At 44.0% G+C, this 20,549-nt stretch overlaps 1 long non-coding RNA gene across 1 annotated transcript; it reads right to left on the bottom strand.

Annotated features, from left to right (window-relative positions):
- Positions 1-10,574: 10,574 nt before the first annotated feature.
- Positions 10,575-14,218, bottom strand: LOC308305696. Its single transcript, XR_013963129.1, has 6 exons — positions 14,113-14,218; positions 13,698-13,760; positions 12,853-12,943; positions 12,416-12,530; positions 11,606-12,030; positions 10,575-10,705 (listed from the first exon to the last, which is right to left on the bottom strand). It is a non-coding gene; the product is annotated as an uncharacterized lncRNA (long non-coding RNA).
- Between the last annotated feature and the right edge of the window lie 6,331 nt (positions 14,219-20,549).

The following is a 20,549-nucleotide window of genomic DNA, read 5'->3' as shown; positions in this document are numbered from 1 at the left end:
GCACTCAACACCACCCCCGGCGGTAGTGGTGTTGTAGCGAAGTCTGGCCCTCCACATTAAATAAGCTTTTTCCACTAGCCCGATGAAAGGGCTAGCCAATCAGGGCTGTAGGCTTGGGGCACGTGGTGGGTGGTGGCCTGGTTCAAAACCATTCAGCCAATCAGGCGAGTCTGAGTGTATACAAACACATCCCCCCCTCCACTCTCATTACAGACATCAAACAGGTCGTAGTCTTTGATGCTTTCATTGACTAACGAGCTATTGACGCTCAATCAATTACCGCGGTTTACAACCCCTTTGAAGTTCAAAGGGAGCAATTAAGAGCTCATTAGGCTTTAGCCCGCCCCCCCCCCCCCCCCCCAGAAATGGAATCTCTCCCTGCAATCCCAGACTGGCTGACACCGCCAGGCAACTGACAGACAGGAACAGATTGAGAAGGGACTAGACACGCACACACAAGCAGGGTATAGCTGCTCAGATTCACCGCTCTACTTCGAACCGAGATTAGATTTGTTTTTGCGCTTGAGACCCAAAATAGCCATTTTAATGTCTTCCCGGGACCCAAACTTAAGCTCCTTTCAGACTGGAGGCGGTTGAGGCGTCCTAGTATGTAATTTTCAATGAGAGGCGGGCAGTTATTTGGGACGCGCGGAGAAGACAGAGAGGCAGGCGGCAAGAGCCGGATTGTGGTCATTATTCGTGGAGCGATTGTGTTTGTGTCTCCACCGCCGGGTGATCCCCGCTGACCCAGGTGAGTGTTCCATATTGGAGTGATCTTAATGACCATACATGGTGTTCCGTGTCCAGGCCAGTCTGTAATGTCAGTACTATGACATCAGTGATGTCAGCAGCATGCTGACAGACAGTTACCATGGCGGCGAAACTGTGTAGTGTCAGTGATGGCAGCATTGTTAAATTAATAGTTACTAGAAGCTGGGCCGCCCTTCGGGCGGCCCAGCGTCTAGTCGGCGACCTGGCCAACTCGGGAAAGATGTAAATAGGGAATGAATGCGCCGCCCTTTAATGCAAACCCCATTATACCTGTTGTCATAGGACCCGTTTTGACCATCTGTTTGCCTGTATCCATTTATACCCATATTTGGAGATATCTGTATCTGTCTGTCTGTCGGGGGCAATTTTATGTCCATATATGGAGATCACTGCAGATATAGTTCTGGGTCCATTTTATGCCCATATATGCCCAATTGCCCATATATGGAGATATCTGTCTATTTGCGTCCATTTTATGCCCATATATGGAGATCTCTGTATCTGTCTGTCTGTGCCCCTTTATGCCCGTATATGGAGATCTTTGTGATTCTGCGTCCATTTTATGCCCATATATGCCATATATGGAGATATCGCTTTTTGTTTGTTTCTTCTTTAAGCAGAGAGATCTCAGTCTGTGTCCCTTTTATGCCAATATATCTCTGTATCTGCCCATATGCCCATATATGGAGATCAAAGTCTGTGTCCCTTTTATGCCCATATATCTGTCTGTGTCCCTTTTATGCCCATATACGGAGATATCTGTTGGGTCGAGGCTATATCTGTATCTGCCCATATGCCCATATATGGAGATCTCTGTATCAGTCTGTGTCCCTTTTATGCCTATATACGGAGATATCTGTCTATATATGCCCATATATGGAGATCTCTGTATCTGCCCATATGCCCATATATGGAGTTCTCAGTATACGGAGATATCTGTCGGGTCTAGGCCCCTGTATCTGCCCATATGCCCATATATGGAGATCTCTGTATCAGTCTGTGTCCCTTTTATGCCTATATACGGAGATAGCTGTCTATATATGCCCATATACTGTATGGAGATCTCTGTATCTGCCCATATGCCCATATATGGAGTTCTCATTCTTATGCCCATATACGGAGATATCTGTCGGGTCGAGGCAAGATGCCCATATATGGAGTTCTCAGTATACGGAGATATCTGTCGGGTCTAGGCCCCTGTATCTGCCCATATGCCCATATATGGAGATCGGCAGTGCAAAGAATCGATTGTATCGATACTACCTACTTGTGCATTGTATTTAGCATTTTTAAGAAGAAAAAAATAAAAGGAGGGGTTTAATTACCCTTCCTTTCCATATAGCTACACTGGTCTATCGATAAATGTGTGTAATCTCTGGGTTCATGTCAAGGTGCAGGTTTGTCAATATACAATGTCCATGTATTTGGCAGATAATCACTGTGTTTACTTATTTATATCCATAATAATACATGTTTCCCTTAAAAACCTGCACTATACACACCTTTCACACAGATTTAATTTCTTTGCTAAATAGTTACTATATCGATTTTAAATAATTAAATCGAATCGTATCGTATCGCCATGAATTAACCAATATCGTCCATCATGTATCGTATCGTCAACCATGTATCGTATCGAATCGCTATTAAAAGGTATCGTTACACCCCTACTAATCATCATAGACCAAATCTTTACACTCAGGGTTTTACAGTGCAGCCAGGTTTGATGAACTGCAGAGCAAAATACCTTCTTATTAGCGCCTCCCCGCTTTATTGCTACCGCAGTGGATCCAACAACAGCAGCAATAAACAACACTGTTGCTTAGCTTGGCACATGACAATCCACCATAAATCCCCTGGTAGGCTACTCCTCCTCCTCCTTCACCGAGGATGCTGTGAGCGTTCGTTGTGAGCTTGTAGCTATTTTGCAGCTATTTTCGGCAAAGAGCTTTGGTGTAGAGGGGAAAAAGAGTAAAGTACAGAGTGAAAGGTCAAGTTTTTTATGTATTGACGGTTCAAGTTGTTAAATATCTGAAAACACAAATTGACATGAATCCAAAATACACAATATCGTGGGGGTCCCTGCTTAATCTCTCTCTCAACTAAGGGGTCCTTGGCCTGAAAACGTTCAATACCCCTGCAGTAAGGTTTTGCCGTACGTCCAAATTAGCTTTGTTATGGTTGCAAACGGTAAAATCAATCGTTAACCCATTGAGACCTGAGGCCAATTCTACAAATGCCTTCTAAAAATCGGTAGTTTCTCTCCAAAATGAGATGTATTTGACGTGCAAACTTTGAAGAACCCTGTGTTAGCTCATCAGGAACAGTCTTGCTCAAGGACACCTCGACGCCATCCCCAAGAGGAGGCCCGCGAATCGAAAACCAGGAACCCTTCTGGGTTCTGAAGCCGCCCTGCCGTGTTAATGACGTCCTATTGATGAAGTCAGTCTTGTCCTAATGAGGGATGGTGGGACTTTGGGTCAGACATTATTCATTCACAAAATGAGAAGGAAATTCACAGGCGCGCACGCACGCACGCACACACAGCTTAAAAAGGAAATATATATATATATTCTTTACATATATTTGCACTGACTTTGGTCACTTATTTTCTGGCCCTGCACTATTGGGTTATGTTGGTTGTACTGTGTGCTATTGCTGTGTTGACATAGCGGTGTGATACTTTGTTGTGTTGCATTGAATGACTAGTATAGAATTTCCCCCATGGGATAATAAAGGTATCTATCTATCTATCTATCTATCTATCTATCACACACACACACACACACACACACACACACACACACACACACACACACACACACACACACACACACACACACACACACACACACACACACACACACACACACACACACAAAAGCTCAAGGGAACGTAAATCAGTTGAGAGAGGGAATACCAGGATCAAAACCATATTGTTACCCTGGGAGACAGAGACAGGGAGAGATGTCGTTGACATGCCGGTATGCATGACTACACTACACGCATGTCTAGAGAAGTTATTTCGATGAGGGACTCGCTTCCTGTAAAGGCCGTGAGAAAGCTGGGGAGTTTAGCTAGGTTAGGTTCGAGTCCCGCTGGGGACGCTGTGGACGCTGCATGGGGCGTGTTCTCTCCTCCGCGTCATCAGTTCCAATTCCCTAGGCGGGGTTGGCGAAAGGGCCTTTCTGTGTGGAGTTTGCATGTTCTCCCCGTGTCCCCGAGGGTGGGTACCCCCACAAAAACCATGCCGTAATCCTGGTCTCTATACTGCCTTAGCCTCGCACGGCCATCCCAGGCTACGTCATCACCAATGTGCTTCCTTTCTCAGTTCACTGTCCCTCCCATCGAGTCTCTTTATGAGAACTTAGGTTCTAATTTCCAATCAAATGGCTGCATTTGAAGCGACCCGCCTCACACCGCTCCTGATTGGTCGAGCGGCTGCTACAGCTCTAACATTTTGAAAACAAACATGGCGGCCCCCATACCCGACGCGAGTTCACAAATCGCAAATAAAAGCTGTATTAAGCGAACTTTTATCTGAAATCAATGGCAAATCATAACAACAGTTTGCACCTTTGGAATTTCTGTCTGGAAAAGACGTATTTGTTGTTCAGCCGACGATGTTTTGATGCACTGATGACTACGAACTGGACCTGTCAGTCAAAGTGACGTCATAGTAAAGTGAGAGTCTGGCTGTTGCGAGGCTAATACTGCCTCCCCCTGATCAGCTGGGGCGCTTTAGGGGAAAGGAACTGGTTGGAACAACGCGTTCCTCCTTGGGTAAATGTACTTTAGTTACTTTACACCACTGGATGCAAGATTGGGAAAAAAAGAACCACAGAGCAGTAAAATCTATATTCCTGGGGCTCTTTTCTTGGCAGTGGGCTGCGGGCAGCAGCAGCCTCTGGGAGGTTGAGGCATGATGATAAGTCTGCTGGGTTGCAGGGAATGCTGCTGGAGCAAAGGGGTGGGGGTGTTAGGGTGGCAGGCAGGCATGGCGTTGTAGCTCTCTGCACTGTCCCTGCCAAGTGGAATCAGCCTCCTCCAGTCACATAATAGCCAGTGGTGGAAAAAGTACTCATATTGAAGTAAAGTACAAATACCTCAAAACTTAAAAACAGTACTTAATTTTAGAACGGGTACACATTATTGTGTATCATTATTTTATGCTTTAACTATTTAAAAATAGCAGATATACAAGCTCACAGCGCGACACCGAGTGCCGCGCTGCGAGCTTGTAGATCTGCTATTTTTGAGAAATTGTGAAAATTTGAATTTTGATTCTATAAGTGTCTTTTGAATCCTTCTAAGACTTTTTGAAAAAAACTATGTTTCTATGTCAGCAATCTGGCCAGCCATCGTCAAAGAAAATGTCCTTTTCACTTAAATGGAGCTCAGTTAGCCTGTTCTTGAGAGACTACTATGTCAGTGGTTCTCAAACCTTTTCATGTGGAGGACCCCCAAAATGATATGCATTTGGCCACGGACCCGCATCTCAAAATATTTAGTTCCAGGGACCACCCAGAAGCAAAATTTTAGACGTTCGCTTTGAAAATACATATATTCAAAGATTTGCACCCATTTTCACGACTTTTTCAAAAATAGCAGATCTACAAGCTCGCAGCGCGGCACTCGGTGCCGCGCTGTGAGCTTGTATATCTGCTATTTTTCACTGGTTAAAGCATTCAATAATTTTAGGCCTAAATGGGTTAAGTAAATGCACTTAATTACTTTCCACCACTGCATATACAGTAGCCTATGCAGGTTAGTTTAGAGAGGAGAGATAAAAAAGAAAGGACTGCTGCATGCGTCTTCATGCTGCATTCACACCAGTGTTAATTTTGACAGCAATCTTTGATTTAGTTTTAGTCATAGTCTTTGAATAAAAATGTATTTTGTTTTAGTCGTATTAGTCACCTATAGTATAGACAAGCGTTTATTGTTTCCGTCTAGTTTTAATCAGTATGATTTTAGTCGACTACATCTGCAGTTGATTTTGTCGACAGAAATGAACTATTGGCGGCCCTCGATGGCGTCGTAATGGCTTATTTTGCACTTGGTTGCAAGCTGAAAATAGCAGATCTACAAGGTCACAACACGTTGTGCAGTGATGCGTTCTGAGCTTGTAGATAAGTCATTAAGGCTGCATTCAAGACAATTGCCCTGTTCAAACTCTCCTGAACTTGAATGCAGGATGTTATCATGAAAGAATTGTCCTCTCTGTGTAGAAAACCATGCTGTTATACGCCACAACTCCAGAATTGACTTGATTATGCTTAGTTCAGTGTGCTATCATGCACCGAAAATAGCCGACCTCACAACCCCTCGCAGCGCGACACGTTGTGAGCTTGGAGGTCAGCTATTTTCGATATTTCCACCAAAAGGCCCTTTTAGAAATGTCATCCCCTGCCTCTCTAACATTCTCTGCACATCCCTGGAGAGAGCCAGAGTATGATGCTCGTTTTATTTCATTAGCATTATCGATTCACTAATTAGCCTACTGCTTAATTCAGGGAATGTGTCAAATCATGGACGGATTAACCCCTGCGAGGGCCCCTGGACGATAATTTTTTAGGCCCCCCCCCCCCCCACCCCCACCATAACCCCTCCTCCCTCCCGACGCGCACTACCCAGCTTGGATTTTAAGCCATGATGATCATCTGTGGACCAAGAAAGCACCTGTAGACAGCAGAGGAGGGGCCCACACATTTGATTTTTGATTAAAATATACATTTAATTTTTGTAAATTGTCAATGACCACGCGGCCCAGTTCCCCCAAGGGCCCCTGAGAGCCAAGGGCCCCTGGCAACGGCCCCACCGGCCCAATGGTTAATCCAGCCCTGTGTCAAATGCCGGAAAAAAAACATATGAGATCTACAACAAGCTCACAGTCACAACGCAGCACATCGCTGCGAGCTTATATGAGCTTGTAGATCGGCAAGTTTTTTGCCCACAACCAAGTAGAAATCAGGCCTTCAGCGTATGGCTTGCAATCCTCGCATCCTCTGTTCAGAATGGAGCTCACACCTGCCTTGGCCCCATGCCCCATTGACCAAAAAGACGTGTCTCTCCGAGCGATTAACCTGCTGCTGTTTCGATTTTTGCAAAATCTCGGCACTGTAAACAATGAGACGATCAATTACCCATTTGGGCCTAGAATTATTGAATGCTTTAACCAGTGAAAAATAGCGAGCTTGTAGATCTGCTATTTTTTTTTAAAGTTGTGAAAATGTGTGCAAATCTTTGAATATATGTATTTTCAAAGCGAACAGTTGTAACAAAAATTTTGCTTCTGGGTGGTCCCTGGAACTGAATATTTTGAGATCGGGGTCCGTGGCCAAATACATATAATTTTGGGGGTCCTTCACATGAAAAGGTTTGAGAACCACTTGACATAGTAGTCTTACTAGTCTCTCAAGAACAGACTAACTGAGCTCCATTTAAGTGAAAAGGACCTTTTCTTTGACGACGGCTGGCCAGATTGCTGACATAGAAACATAGGTTTTTCAAAAAACCTTAGAAGGATTCAAAAGACACTTATAGAATCGGGTAAAAATTCTAATTTTCACGATTTTTCAAAAATAGCAGATGTACAAGCTCGCAGCGCGACACTCGGTGCCGCGCTGCGAGCTTGTATATCTGCTATTTTTCAATAGCTAAAGCATAAAATAATGATACAAAATACTGTGTACCCGTTCTAAATGGGTTAAGACAATAGGGGAAGGTTAATATGGCCCGCGCTATTGACTCGACAAACTGCTTGCCTTGGCTCGGGGACCGTCAGGTCTGCAGCTGCAGTGCCGTTATTTTGTGCATGTTTGTGCGAGTCCATTTAATACGTTTCCCCCTCATTATCTGCTAGCGTGGTGAATAATACAAGCCTGCGGCGCCGCCGGCCGGGGACGAAAAAAGGATTATTCAGAGGCCATCGCCGCCGCGCAGGCAGCGACGTTCGCTAATCAAATCACATGAACACGGGGACCTAATGTGCCATGGCCATTCGGGGAGAAATGTTTGTAATTTCCCCCATCTTCTTGCTACATTAAAGGAGAGCTAATGCCTAATGGTTGAAGCTCCCGTCGTACGGCGGTATACTCGCGCGACGTGAGCTTGTACGTACGCCGGCTATTTTCGGCCCGAGACACCGTCGCGCGGCAAAGAATGAAATGGCCTTAATACGGTTATAAATGTTAGGCGGTTTTCCTCGCCCATGGGATTGAATTAAGCGGGAAGAAGATGTACTTAGTGTTAAGCCTCCCGATTGTTAATTTTTTTTCTTCCCCAGCACATAATTAGCTTCTCTTTTTTTCTTCAAATCTGTTATCTCCTCATTTCTTTTCTCAAGTTATGCATGAGTTTTTCTTTTTTTTTTTTGTTCGAGAAGAAAGTCAAGCACCAGTCCTCAAGACCCACTCAATCAGGTTATATCAGGGCATATTATTATTATCATAATTATTATTTATACAGTAGGTGAGGACGAGCAATTTATATAGGTGATGCGGAACTAAACGGAAAGCAATAATAGCCTATAGGCGTTCAAGGGTGATTATATAAAAAGCAACTCTGCGTGGCAAAGATTTAATCTGAAAAGAAAACGGAAATACATTAAAGGTAGATTAACTGCAGAAAACCCTTTCATTCAACTTTCACCACCAGTGGTTCTCAACCTGTGAGTCCCTAAATGGTTTTTGGGGGTCTCCGACTTAGTTATACCATGTAACTTTTTTTATAAAACAAATCTTAAACTTGTCCTAACTGTTAAATCGCTAAATTTTAGAACACCCACTCCGTTATTTTCAGCTTCTGAAGCCTTCTCTTTATATGTTTTCTTCTTAGCAGTGACAGGGGCGGGATTTCCCGGCAAAATGACGTAATCTGCATCATCTGTATACGTTGTGTATACGTTGGCCAATCATACACACATGATACACTACCGGCCAATAACCGACTCTTCAGGAAGTAGCTTCCCTCAGCAACCAGTGTTTACGATGGTGAAGGATTCTTAACCTCTTATTCCCCAAATCCTGCTCAGAAAATTACGTTCTACCACTCCATGGATTCGTATCGGTTGGGGTGGTTTGCGGCGCCGCTCCGGTGGTCCGCGGCGGTGGTCCGCGGCGGTGGTCCGCAGTGACTCCGGGCGAAAAACGGGCGAAAAACGGATGAAAAAAGCAATACCGCGACTGACCACTAGTTTAGCAACTTACACAGTATAGCTTTAATGTACAACATTGTTTTTTCACTCAACAGTAAACAAACCAACATAAAGTTTAAGTGTATAGATAGATCTGCACATTTCTAAAGTAACAATTTAAGGAATTTTTAATACCTCTAAAATGACAACTTAAACATTGGCCAAATTGTCAAATATTAGAGGCAGACATTGTGAAAATAGACGATCTACTTTCACAACGATCTAGACAATGCATCGCGTTGCGAGGCGTTGTGAGCATGTAGATCATCTATTTTCACAATAGAACCATGTTATAAAGAATATAACGCTTCAACTCTTATTGCCCTTCCATCCGTAAACTCTCCCAAGTTAAAGTAACGGTGGGGAGTTTAGCGGGCACACATCTCTTATTCAGCGTGCGACGCACACAGCCCCGGAATGAGTCGTTCTTCAAGGTCTAAGCACTTCTTTGGGGGAAGCGTGGCGCTGCCAAGTTCTCTCAAGTCACGTCTATCTCTCTCTCTCTCCCTCTCTCTCGCTCAGCCGCCGCTTACAAATGCAGCGAGTCCGTATAAAGTATTATCTATAAGCTGGCACAGCACTAATTACCATTCTGTGGTGTGTTGATCAGTACCAGCGTCGCTGGGCTGGCCAACAGATACCTGTTGGATAACATTAGCCACTCCATCTGTAAGCCTCGCTTCACATTAGCGCCGTGCCACCATCACCCCTATTAGCCCAGACAGGAGCCTCTGGCAAGACTGACTTGTTGTTGCTGAATCTGTGAGAGGGAAGGCTGAGCCTATCCATTCAGCCCCGCCGTCCCCTCAACATCCTTCTGTTTCTCCGTGCTCGGAGTGCAGAGCGCGAGGCGACGCGCGGCGCCTCAATCAGAGGAAAGCGATACAGTCATAAGGCTTGACAGACCGAGACGCCGCCGTCCGATTCGCTGTGGCATTGTGGGTAATGGCATAAACACCCACCACCCCACCCCAGCAATGCAATGAACCTTCGCTAACCCAACGGGCCTCAATCATAGCCGAGGCGAAACGGCGGCGAAATGCGTCTTCTGTCTTGCGCTATCTTTTGAGCTTTTGTTACCCTCTCTCTCTCTCTTTCTCTCTCTCTCTCTCTCTCTCTCTCTCTCTCTCTCTCTGATACACACAGAAAAAAAAAGGTTCCAACTGGAACCAAAAATGGTTCTTCAGAGCGATTCCATAGAAGAACCATTTTTGGTTCCACAAAGAACCTTTTTCACCAAGGTTCTTTAAAGAACCATTTATTCGAATGGTTCGATAAAGAACCATTAAAGGTGCTTCAAAGAACCATTAAAAAATGGTTCTTTGAGGAACCATTTCTGGTTCCTCAAAGAACCATTTCAAAAAAAGGTTCTCTGAAGAACCTTTTGGAAAATGAACTTTTTAATGGTTCTTCAGCTTAAAAAAATGGTTCTTCAGCTAAAAAATGATTTTTCAGCTAAAAAAGTGGTTCTTAGGGTAATAAATGTTTCACTACACTTTAAAATATATCAGATTTGTAGGAAAAGATGAACACAAGATTAGTTATAAGTCTTTGAATTTAATCAAAATTCAACATCAGTACAACAGTTTCAAAACATTTAAATCTCTTAAGTGCTGTGCAAGTAAAAAAGAAGAATACAAAGCAAGTCCACCTCATACAGGCTCCAGCCGCATACTTGACAGAGTTCAAAACAATGTGTTTACTCTTCCAGAGCTTCTCATCAACAGCAATGGGTACCTCCAAGTAGGGTTGTTCGATATGGCCAAAAAATAAAATCTCGATTATTTTCTCTGAAATCCCGATTTTCGATTTCGATTTCGATTTTTTGTTAAAAGAATAATAACTTGTTTCAACTATTTTGTTTTCATTTAAAAAATGCAAGGAAATGATATTTTTTTTTCATTATTGTTTCATTTTTTGATTTTTTTTATATAGCCAAATAGCAAAATGCAATAAAACAATAAGGGTATTAATAATAATAACTTTAGTTGTGCAACAATCACATACAACTTAGCGTCCTTAGTGTTTCATTATCAATAGTGAGTGACAAAACAGCCAAAACAAGCCAGCTCTTGGAGGCTGGTGAGGCATTTTGGTAGGCATTTCGCCTACCAAAATGTAATTCCTGGCTACGCCCCTGCCCTGCACCACTCATGCACGGAGATGTTGACTGATTGTAAACGGAGGCGAAGCGCTTCGCTTCCCGACGCAAAATTAACACAGTGACAGGGACAGTAGGAGAAGACTACAGTCAGTAGGTGGGTAACACAGAATTAATAAGCTTCTTTCAAACTACAACAAGTAAGTAAGTTTACCAGCTCAGCAGCGTTTTGTTCTGTTTGCTGCTTGAACCATCGCGAGTGAGCGCAGTGCGGTGAACTCTGCTCAGTCTGACGTGCGCTAAACGCGCATCAAAGAAATTACACATCAGATAGAAAGTAGTATTAATTTGGTGTCGGACCTTGTCGTCCTGCTTTAGGAGGACGGGGCTGTGTACTTTTTGCGCGTGCAAGGCTCCAATGAGTAAGAATTTCCCTAATTAAAGTGAAAATCGATTTTACGATTTCCATTTTTTTAAATCTTCCAAAGGAAAAAAACCGGGTTACGATTAAAAATCGATTAATCGAACAACCCTACCTCCAAGTTCTTAAAATGAGCCTGCAAGTTCACTGGAAGTTCTTGAAGGGACAAGTCACTGACTGTTGGTTGTGCATCATCTTTGATGAGATTTCCAATCCCAACACTGCTGAAGCAGTGCACGCTACATAGCTCTTGAAGTCGACGTGGGACTGCCGTCCTGCCTGGGCGACATCCACGTAGCCGGCGTCGTTCACGTCCCCGCTCGTGCCGTGGCCAGTTTCGTTGGCGTCGTAAGCAGCGTCACAACTAGTGCAGCTGCTGTTTGCCGTGTGGTGATGGTGGTGGGGAATGCTGAGGTACAGGGCACCCAAGCTGCTGCAGGAGAAGCCAGCCGGGTGCACATCCTCCTAGGAGCCATGGGAGGACTTGATGAGTGGACGTCTGGGACAGGCTGGAGCACAGGGGACACTGTCGTACGCGTTCTGAAGAAGGGGGAGGTTCAGTTAGTCACATTTAAGATAGTTAAGTCTACCTTTTCATACAAAATGGAAAATGGTTAGCGGTAGGTTTGTGTGGATGATAGACGATAGGAATAACAGCACCTCCTAGTCTTTTACTTTTCTAAATGTTCACTTTCTCTTTCTGGGGCCAAAAAGATGTATGTGTGCATGCACAATTAGTGCATTTATTATCCTGTTAGTGTTTACACTTAGAATTACAATTGAGGAAACAGATTGATCCAATCTGATTTCAATGCATCTAGTGCAGTTTCTCAGCCCTTTTGGGGTCTGTGTCCCATATCCAACATCCAATGTCATGATACAAATACTTTATATGATTCTGAAATTTTTACTTTTATGCAAATACCTTTTGTATACAGAACGTTGTAGTCGAGGTTGTTTTGTCTGATATCCTCCCAGCTCTCGTGCTCAGCAGGGACGACTGCCTTTCTGGTTCCATACGGTCACTGCTACCAATACTGCTGCAACACACACATGCACACACACAATTATTGTGGGTAAAAGACAGTATGTGCAAAAGGATGATGCCTGCATGATGCTGGGGATAAACCAGAATAACAGCAGTTCAAAACCAAAGATGAGGATATTTCCAAGTACCTGGCTTCAATCTTTTACTGAAGAACTGGTGGTGCTGTGTTCAGAGCTATATAGTCGATAGCGTAGCCTACTGAATGTGAGGGCCTTTGCTACTAGTTACTAGATACTAGCAGAACCTCTAGTTTGGTTACATTTGCAATACTGAGTAATTTCAGTGCGGACACAGTGACCCCTTCCTCCACTTACCATAGAATAGCAGCAGACACATGCTGATGGCGGTGGCCTGTCCCAGCTTACAGTGCTGACCTCAGAACCCTTCCAGGCAGCGGCAGCTACTCTTGAAATGATTTAAAAAAGAAAAAAATGCTGCATTCATTCTTTTAAAATGTAAATTAAATTGACTTCAGAATTGTATATACTGTTACCTTTTAAGTCATCTTATACTGCATAAACCTTAATTACCACTTTTGATGATGATGACCCACTTCTCAACCCATCTTCATTAATGCTCGCAATTGTGTCTCTACTCTATCCATCTACCAATGACATTGTTTGGAAGATTTTTTTTTTAAAATATTTAAAATATTTTTATTATAGTGAAAACAATGGCTTCCATTATAACATTGCAACTTTTCAAGAATAGAAAGCCTAGTTTCTATTTGTTTTGATTCCCCGTCGATGATGTCACTGGTAGACAGAGTTCTATGAATTTTGCTATTTTATCATGAACATTAGTGAGGACCAATTAAATGAACATAGGTTGAAAAGTGGTGAAGTTTAATGTACAGTAGGGTCAACAAAATGTTTATATTTAACATTAGTCCAATACGTCAAACATCGATTTCACCATTGATATAAAACATAGGCCTACATAAAGTATAATCTAAAAACACAGAATTTTCCATATTACTGACATTTAATTATTTTTGCGCCATTATCTTGTGTGGATGTGTCATTGCACACATGCAATTGACACACACACACAGTCACACAGTCACACACACACACACACACACACACACACACACACACACACACACACACACACACACACACACACACACACACACACACACCACAGGATAACTTACTTTGCTTTCTCACAGCCCATGCATCTTGTCTTCATTTGCTGCCAGCAAATCCCTTCATACGTTCTGGATACAGAGAAATACAGAGCTCAACTGAGTCAATTTCCCCCTCTTTTTAAACACATTGACCTGTCATTTAATAACACAGACCACACATTACTCAAAATGCCTTCAACAACTTTACTAAACTTGACTTTTAAGCTAGTTTACATCAAATGTTCAAATACATGCCTTCTTAGCTTTCAGCTAACAGTCAATTGAATTAGCAGCTGCAGCTAACAGCTAACCAACAGTTGTCTCTTCCCTCTGCCCTGGCTCCAGGCTGTCACAACAAACACATGTAACTACTGCTCGTTCTGCATGGCAGTGGAACATTCTAACGTCAACTAAAACATGTTCAAAGTCGAAAAAACCTTACCTTACTTCCAGAATGAAGGAAATGTTGAAGAATGGAGGTGACAAACTTAGCTAAATAAAAACTCCAGTTTCAACGGAGATGTGACGTGACGCACCACTTATTTCCTTCTCTATCCTATCCTGAGAGGAGGAAAAAGTGGGCGGGGCCGACATAATGCCGGCCCGCTTGTTGTGTGTGTGTGTGTGTGTGTGTGTGTGTGTGTGTGTGTGTGTGTGTGTGTGTGTGTGTGTGTGTGTGTGTGTGTGTGTGTGTGTGTGTGTGCGTGCGTGCGTGCGTGCGTGCGTGCGCGCAGAGAGAGAGAGAGATAGAGAGATAGAGAGATAGAGAGAGAGAGAGAGAGAGAGAGAAAATAACATGTAATGCCATGCCCAAAAGGGACAACATGGTTTAAATCAGCCACCTATAGTTTGGTCATATGATTCAAGGCCTATTTGAAAAATTATGTTATATATGATATACAATTATATTAGCCTACATATTTAATAAATAAACATTTTTGGTGTTTCAAATATGTTTTGACAGAATAAGATGTTTTATGGTCATGATTCACCAGGACTGGATGTCTTGGTTCCAGGTTTATAATAACTAGCCCTTACCCGTTCAAAGATATGAGCTCCGAAATGATGTGCAGTGTGTGGATTATGGGATGTGCACTGTGCACACAGTATATGAGGGATGGAAAGTAACTTTAACTGGTGCTTGCATGCTAATATGTAGGAGCATCAATGTAAGAAATACCCGTTCCATTTAACGGCTACAGAGATACTGTGTACCGATCTGCATGATTTTGGACAACATCTGTAACAGGGCCAGAACCACCCCCCCCCCCCCCCCCCCCCCGCCCGCCCGCCCGCCTGCCCGCCTGCACACACACACACTCCCCCCCCCCCCCCCCCCGTGTGTGTGTGTGTGTGTGTGTGTGTGTGTGTGTGTGTGTGGGTTTGTGTGTGATTGTGCATGGCCTGAACAACAGCGCCCCTCCCTTAACATGTGTGGTCACAAAAGGTACTGTAGGCAAAATAGATATAGATACACCATAAAAATGCAATTATACAGCATACGATTTGTGAAAGTGACAAACGGGCTTCACAGTTATGTCAGGTGTGTTCATATGCTGATGGTGATGCGATTTCAGATCAATTGCTCCAGCCACTGAGGAGAAACGCGGTTTCAGACAGACACTCAGACAGACAGACAGACATTCGGAAAATTATATGTTAGATGTATATGCATATTTTCAGAAATCTTTATGACAGCAAAATGACCGCCACTGCTGTGCATAATATGGTTTGGGCATGCTCACACTTATGTTGCCAACTGATATGCCCATATATGGAGATCTCTGTATCTGTCAGTCCCTTTTATATCCCTGATGTCATCAGTATATATCCATATATGGGCATGCTACCTTTTGTACCCATAGGCTATATGGAGCAGACTGATTTGTTTGCACCTGATGCCATGACAACACATTTAGGTTAGATACACTTCATATTTGGGTGTAGTTCCATGGTTATGGCTGAGTCAGTGACATCAGAGATAAGCCTGCCGGCTGGCTAAAAGGTCCTCCTTTAAAACAATTTTTATATAGGATATTGTTTTTTATAAATCTTTCCATCTCTGCATCTGCAATTGTAATTGTTTTAATATGTAGGTTATAATTTACATTTGCAAGGCCTAAGAACCTTTTCAATCCCAAAGAACCATATGAGGAATCTGAAGAACCATTTGCTAAATACAATGGTTCTTTAGTAGGCGATGGTTCTTCAAAGAACCATATAGCCTTTTAAAGAACCATTTAAGAACCATTATTTTTCTGTGTGTAACTGATTATTTCCCCTTGTCTTGGTTTTCGGGGGGAAGGCTCGCTTCCTCTCGCCGCACGAGGCTCTCTTTTTTTTTGCTTTATTTCATTCCTCCGCTTCCATCACTTACACTTGCCTGTCCTGATGCGTGACAGCTCCACAAACGGCAGAAATATGTGCCGACAAAGCGCCATGATTCATTTTCGCCTGACAGCTCTCCGGAGAGAGATCCCAGCTAGCTAAGGAGGAGCGCGCTATTCAGATTGAGAGAGCTAGAGTTGTCAGCACCACACCACACCGCACCCCCGACCCCCCGCCCCACTCTGAACCTGATACATCTTATTGTTTTCTTATGAGATTTTCTAGCCTTATAAGAACGTTCCTGATTGCATGCTTGAATTCTGCTGCATCCGTCACTTCCATCGCTCCCGAGGGGGGGGACATGGATATGATCGCTCCGGTGCTGACACGTTCGTTTCGAGGGGAGAATTGTGTTTCTTTCTTTTTTTCCGGGGGACGACATCGGTTGTGGTGGTGGTGGTGGTGGTAAGGGGCCCGGATCAGGGACGTGCTGGGCCCCTTATTCAGCCCGGGAAAAAGAGTTGTAGAGGCCCTCATTGCGCGCTATAGAGAGAGATCTCTCTATAGCGCTGCTGCTACTCACCGACATTTTATTTTTATTTTTTTTTCCTAATGGCCGGTCTGGACCGGCCGGGAATGAACCGGCCGTTCGGGAGTTGTCCCGCTTTTCCCAATGGCCAGCACGTCCCTGCTGGTGGTGGTGGTGGCGGTAAGGGGCCCCGGATCATCTTCTTTGAATTCCGACAGACTTATGATTAATTAGGCCCTCGCTCTCGTGCTGGCCTCGTAGCCCCAGGGGGTGGGGGGCGGGGAGGTACTTGTACTTCATCCCCCAAAACAGACTCTGTTCCCGGGGTTTTCGAGAGGCTCTCGAGTTGATCCCTTGACAGAACTACACGTTTGGCCTCAGGGTGCTTGTCCTATATTTCACATTGGCACGGCAGCCGTGCTCTCGCATTCGTCCCTCGTTGTCGGACAAGGCGCTGTGCATATTAAAAGCGCGGGGTTGCCACGCGGGGTCGCGTGAACGGAGGACTTTGGGCGGTACGGCGGTGGCACGGTTGAAGCCCTTCGGTCATAAATAAAGATGGAGCCGTCATCATCTCCATACCTAAGTTAAAGCATTTAGGCCTAGAATTATTGAATGCTTTAACTGTTGAAAAATAGCAGATATACAAGCTCACAGCGTGGCACCGAGTGCCGCGCTGTGAGCTTGTAGATCTGCTATTTTTGAAAAAGTTGTGAAAATGTGTGCAAATCTTTGAATATATGTATTTTTAGAGTGAGCGTTTGTAACTCAAATTTCGCTTCTGGGTGGTCCTTGGAACTATAATATTTTGAGATATGATTTTTTTTTTTACAGGGGTCGTTTCACATGAAAAGGTTTGAGAACCGCTGACATAGTCTCTCAAGAACAGACTAACTGAGCTGTTAACTGTTGAGTGAAAAGGACCTTTTCTTTGACGATGGCTGGCCAGATTGCTGACATAGAAACATAGGGGTTTTCAAAAAACCTTAGGAGGATTCAAAAGACACTTAATCTAATTTTCACGATTTAAAAAAAATAGCAGATCTACAAGCTCGCAGCGCGGCACTCGGTGCCGCGCTGTGAGCTTGTATATCTGCTATTTTTCAATAGTTAAAGCATAAAATAATAATAAGCTATAATGTGTACCCGTTCTGAATGGGTTTAAAGCAAAGCCCCGACAATTACTGGAGTTGAAGCCCGGTTTACACCTTCTCGTACGACGGAGAGAAAACGCAGGTCTACAAGCTCACAAACGTGTGGCGATGCAACAAGTTGTGAGCTTGTAGATCTTGCTATGTTCTGCGTGCGATAGCGTCGCATGACAGAGGTTATGACTGAGTTTAAATTAAGTATGAGTCTTTTGCCGTGGCTAATCCCTCAGCGATTATAGCCAGGCGAAGAACCTTCGCAGTCTGATATTTCCCCGGCTGCCCCCTTTCTTCCCGTTAAGCTCGCTGCTCATCATATCACGTCTTCATCAGAGAGCAGGGGCGTCACAAGGGGGGGAAAAGTGGGACTGAGTTACTAGGGCCCAAGGTGGAGGGGCCTTAATTATTTAATACTTTAGCTATTGAAAAATAGCAGATATTCAAGCTCACAGCGAGGCACCGAGTGCCGCGCTGCAAGCTTGTAGATCTGCTATCTTTGAAAAGTCGTGAAAATGTGTGCAAATCTTTGAATGTATGTCTTTTTTAAGCGAACATTTGTAACTCACATGTTGCTTCTGGGGGGGGGGGGGGGGGGGGGGGGTCCCTGAACTAAATATTTTGAGATGGGTTATCCGTGGCCAAATACATATCATTTTGGGGGTCCTTCACATGAAAAGGTTTGAGCACCACTGACATAGAAACATAGGTTTTTCAAAAATAACCCTAGAAGGATTTGAAATATTCAAATTGCAATAGAAACATTTTCACGATTTAAAAAGAAAATAGCAGATCTACAAGCTCGCAGCGCTGTGAGCTTGTATATCTGCTATTTTTCAATAGTTAAGGCACAAAATAATGTGTTCCCAGTCTAAATGGGTTAAACCCTCTCCCTCTATGAAGAACATTCATGGGGGGGCCCCACAGTGAATCCTTGTACCCAGGGCCCAGAATTTGGTGCGACACCCCTGTCAGAGACATTCAAAAGGAGCTAGCTGTCACAAAAATGCACGTCACAGACTTTGGGCAAGAATGTGAATTTGCTATTGCAAAAGCAGCAGATAATGAGGGAGAACTACAAAGCTATATAGGCTCTGATCTTACCCTGCATAAACCCATGCCCGCTAATGACATTCCTGCAATCCCCTTGAGCTTGGATTGAGTTATGCAGCCAAGACTGACAGCTCCATGAGATGGGAACGTGGTACAAATGCATTATAGATATAATGAACGTACAATATAAATACAATTCATTAAATTAAATCAAAACTTCAACTCGGATTCATTATTTGCTCTGCCGCCGTTACTGTAACTGTCTGTGAGGATTGCACGGGTAAAGTTTGGTTTCGGTTTAGAATTGTATTGATTTTAATGAATGAGTGTTTAAGGCCTTAAGCCATATCAAAGCTCTTTCATAGCCTCTCTTCAAATTCATTGTGTATCCTCGTCTGGCGCTACCAGCCTTTTGAGCGCAGTGTAGCATAATCACCATAATTTTTCTTAAAGGCTCGTTTTAGGAAATCACTTTCATGTGAGTCCTTTCATGCTTACTATTACATCACTTCACTCTCTGCTCCCATCCGGCTTCTTTTCCCACACTTTTTCTTCATCCAACCAAAGCAGTCTTTGGTTACCCTTTATTTTTTTACAGCCCTCAAATTGCCAGGTGTTTACCAGAATAATATACAGTATGGTAATCTAATGGTTAGGCTACTCTGACAATATACCCATAAGACGATGCACCTGGGACGTATCCTCAGTGATGTGTCCCAAGCTCATCTGGGTTTCGGGTCTCGCAACATTATACCCCTCACTTGGGTGACCCAGCCGGGGGGTGATCAAGTCCCGACTTACGTCCCAGTAGCTTCCCACGATCAGTCCCGCTAGGGAAAGACAGACCCACTCACTCCACCGCTCCGGAACTACTCTGCCAAGACTGGGAGAGGAAATCTGGTGCATGGAAGGACCAGGCTCTGTGGATTGACTCCTGTCCGGGCCCCTCCTGCATCTCACCAGGTCCACTCTTGCTCTCACCAGGTCCGGGACCTGTGCGTTGCACCAGACTCCACCCCCAGACACTTCACTCAGGAGTGGTGGATTTCGAGCCACAATGGTACTGCAGGCTCCATCTAGGCAACGGTGGTGCTGCAGCCAGGCTCTGCTTGCGGCTTGAATGGCCCTCCTAAAGGCCTAACCGTGGGTTTGTTGGGCTTCTTCCTCATGGAAGACACAGGCTGGGGCATAAGAAATACAAGCAAAAGTATACATGAGAAATGGATAGTGAGTATCTACTTTGCCTACTTTATCTACGTTACAAAGTATGTGTAATAAGCCAACTGGGAAGCTGCGGTACATGGCAAAAATACGGTTATCAGGAAGGTATCCAAACAAATCGCAAAACAATGTTGGTCATTATTAGGACAGCTGTGCCCAAATGGAGTGCATTTTAGTGACTTTCTCCTAAGCGAGTTACAATGTTTTTCGCATTCGAAACAGGCTAGGAACTTGTCATCTCGTTCGGTCAACAGTTTGAATGGAGGAGCAGAGGACAGTATTCTGGAAGGATTTATTTTGGATTTTGTACAAGGTCTGGAGGCGTACTACATGTCAGCATTGCCCCGCTGTGACAGTTACCAGAAGTCTGTGTCTTGCAGACATGATCTGTGACACACCATATGGATACAGCAGCCTTGTCAAAGGATCAGGGGCCTTATTGGGCATTATAAAGACGTGCATGAATGACTCAGAAAATGACTCGGTCCACCAAGAAAGTGAATGTGAAGCGAAAGTTTAACAGATCGACTGATGTAACTATATTGGTTTTCTGCTAAATACCTGGTAAATAGTTATTTTCAGCATGTTCTTTCTCGTTCTCCC

Source organism: Nannobrachium achirus, assembly GCF_963921795.1.
Source record: "Nannobrachium achirus genome assembly, chromosome: 20".
NCBI lineage: Eukaryota > Metazoa > Chordata > Actinopteri > Myctophiformes > Myctophidae > Nannobrachium > Nannobrachium achirus.
Note: the sequence above shows the minus strand (reverse complement) of the source record. Positions and strands in the feature narration are given on the sequence as shown.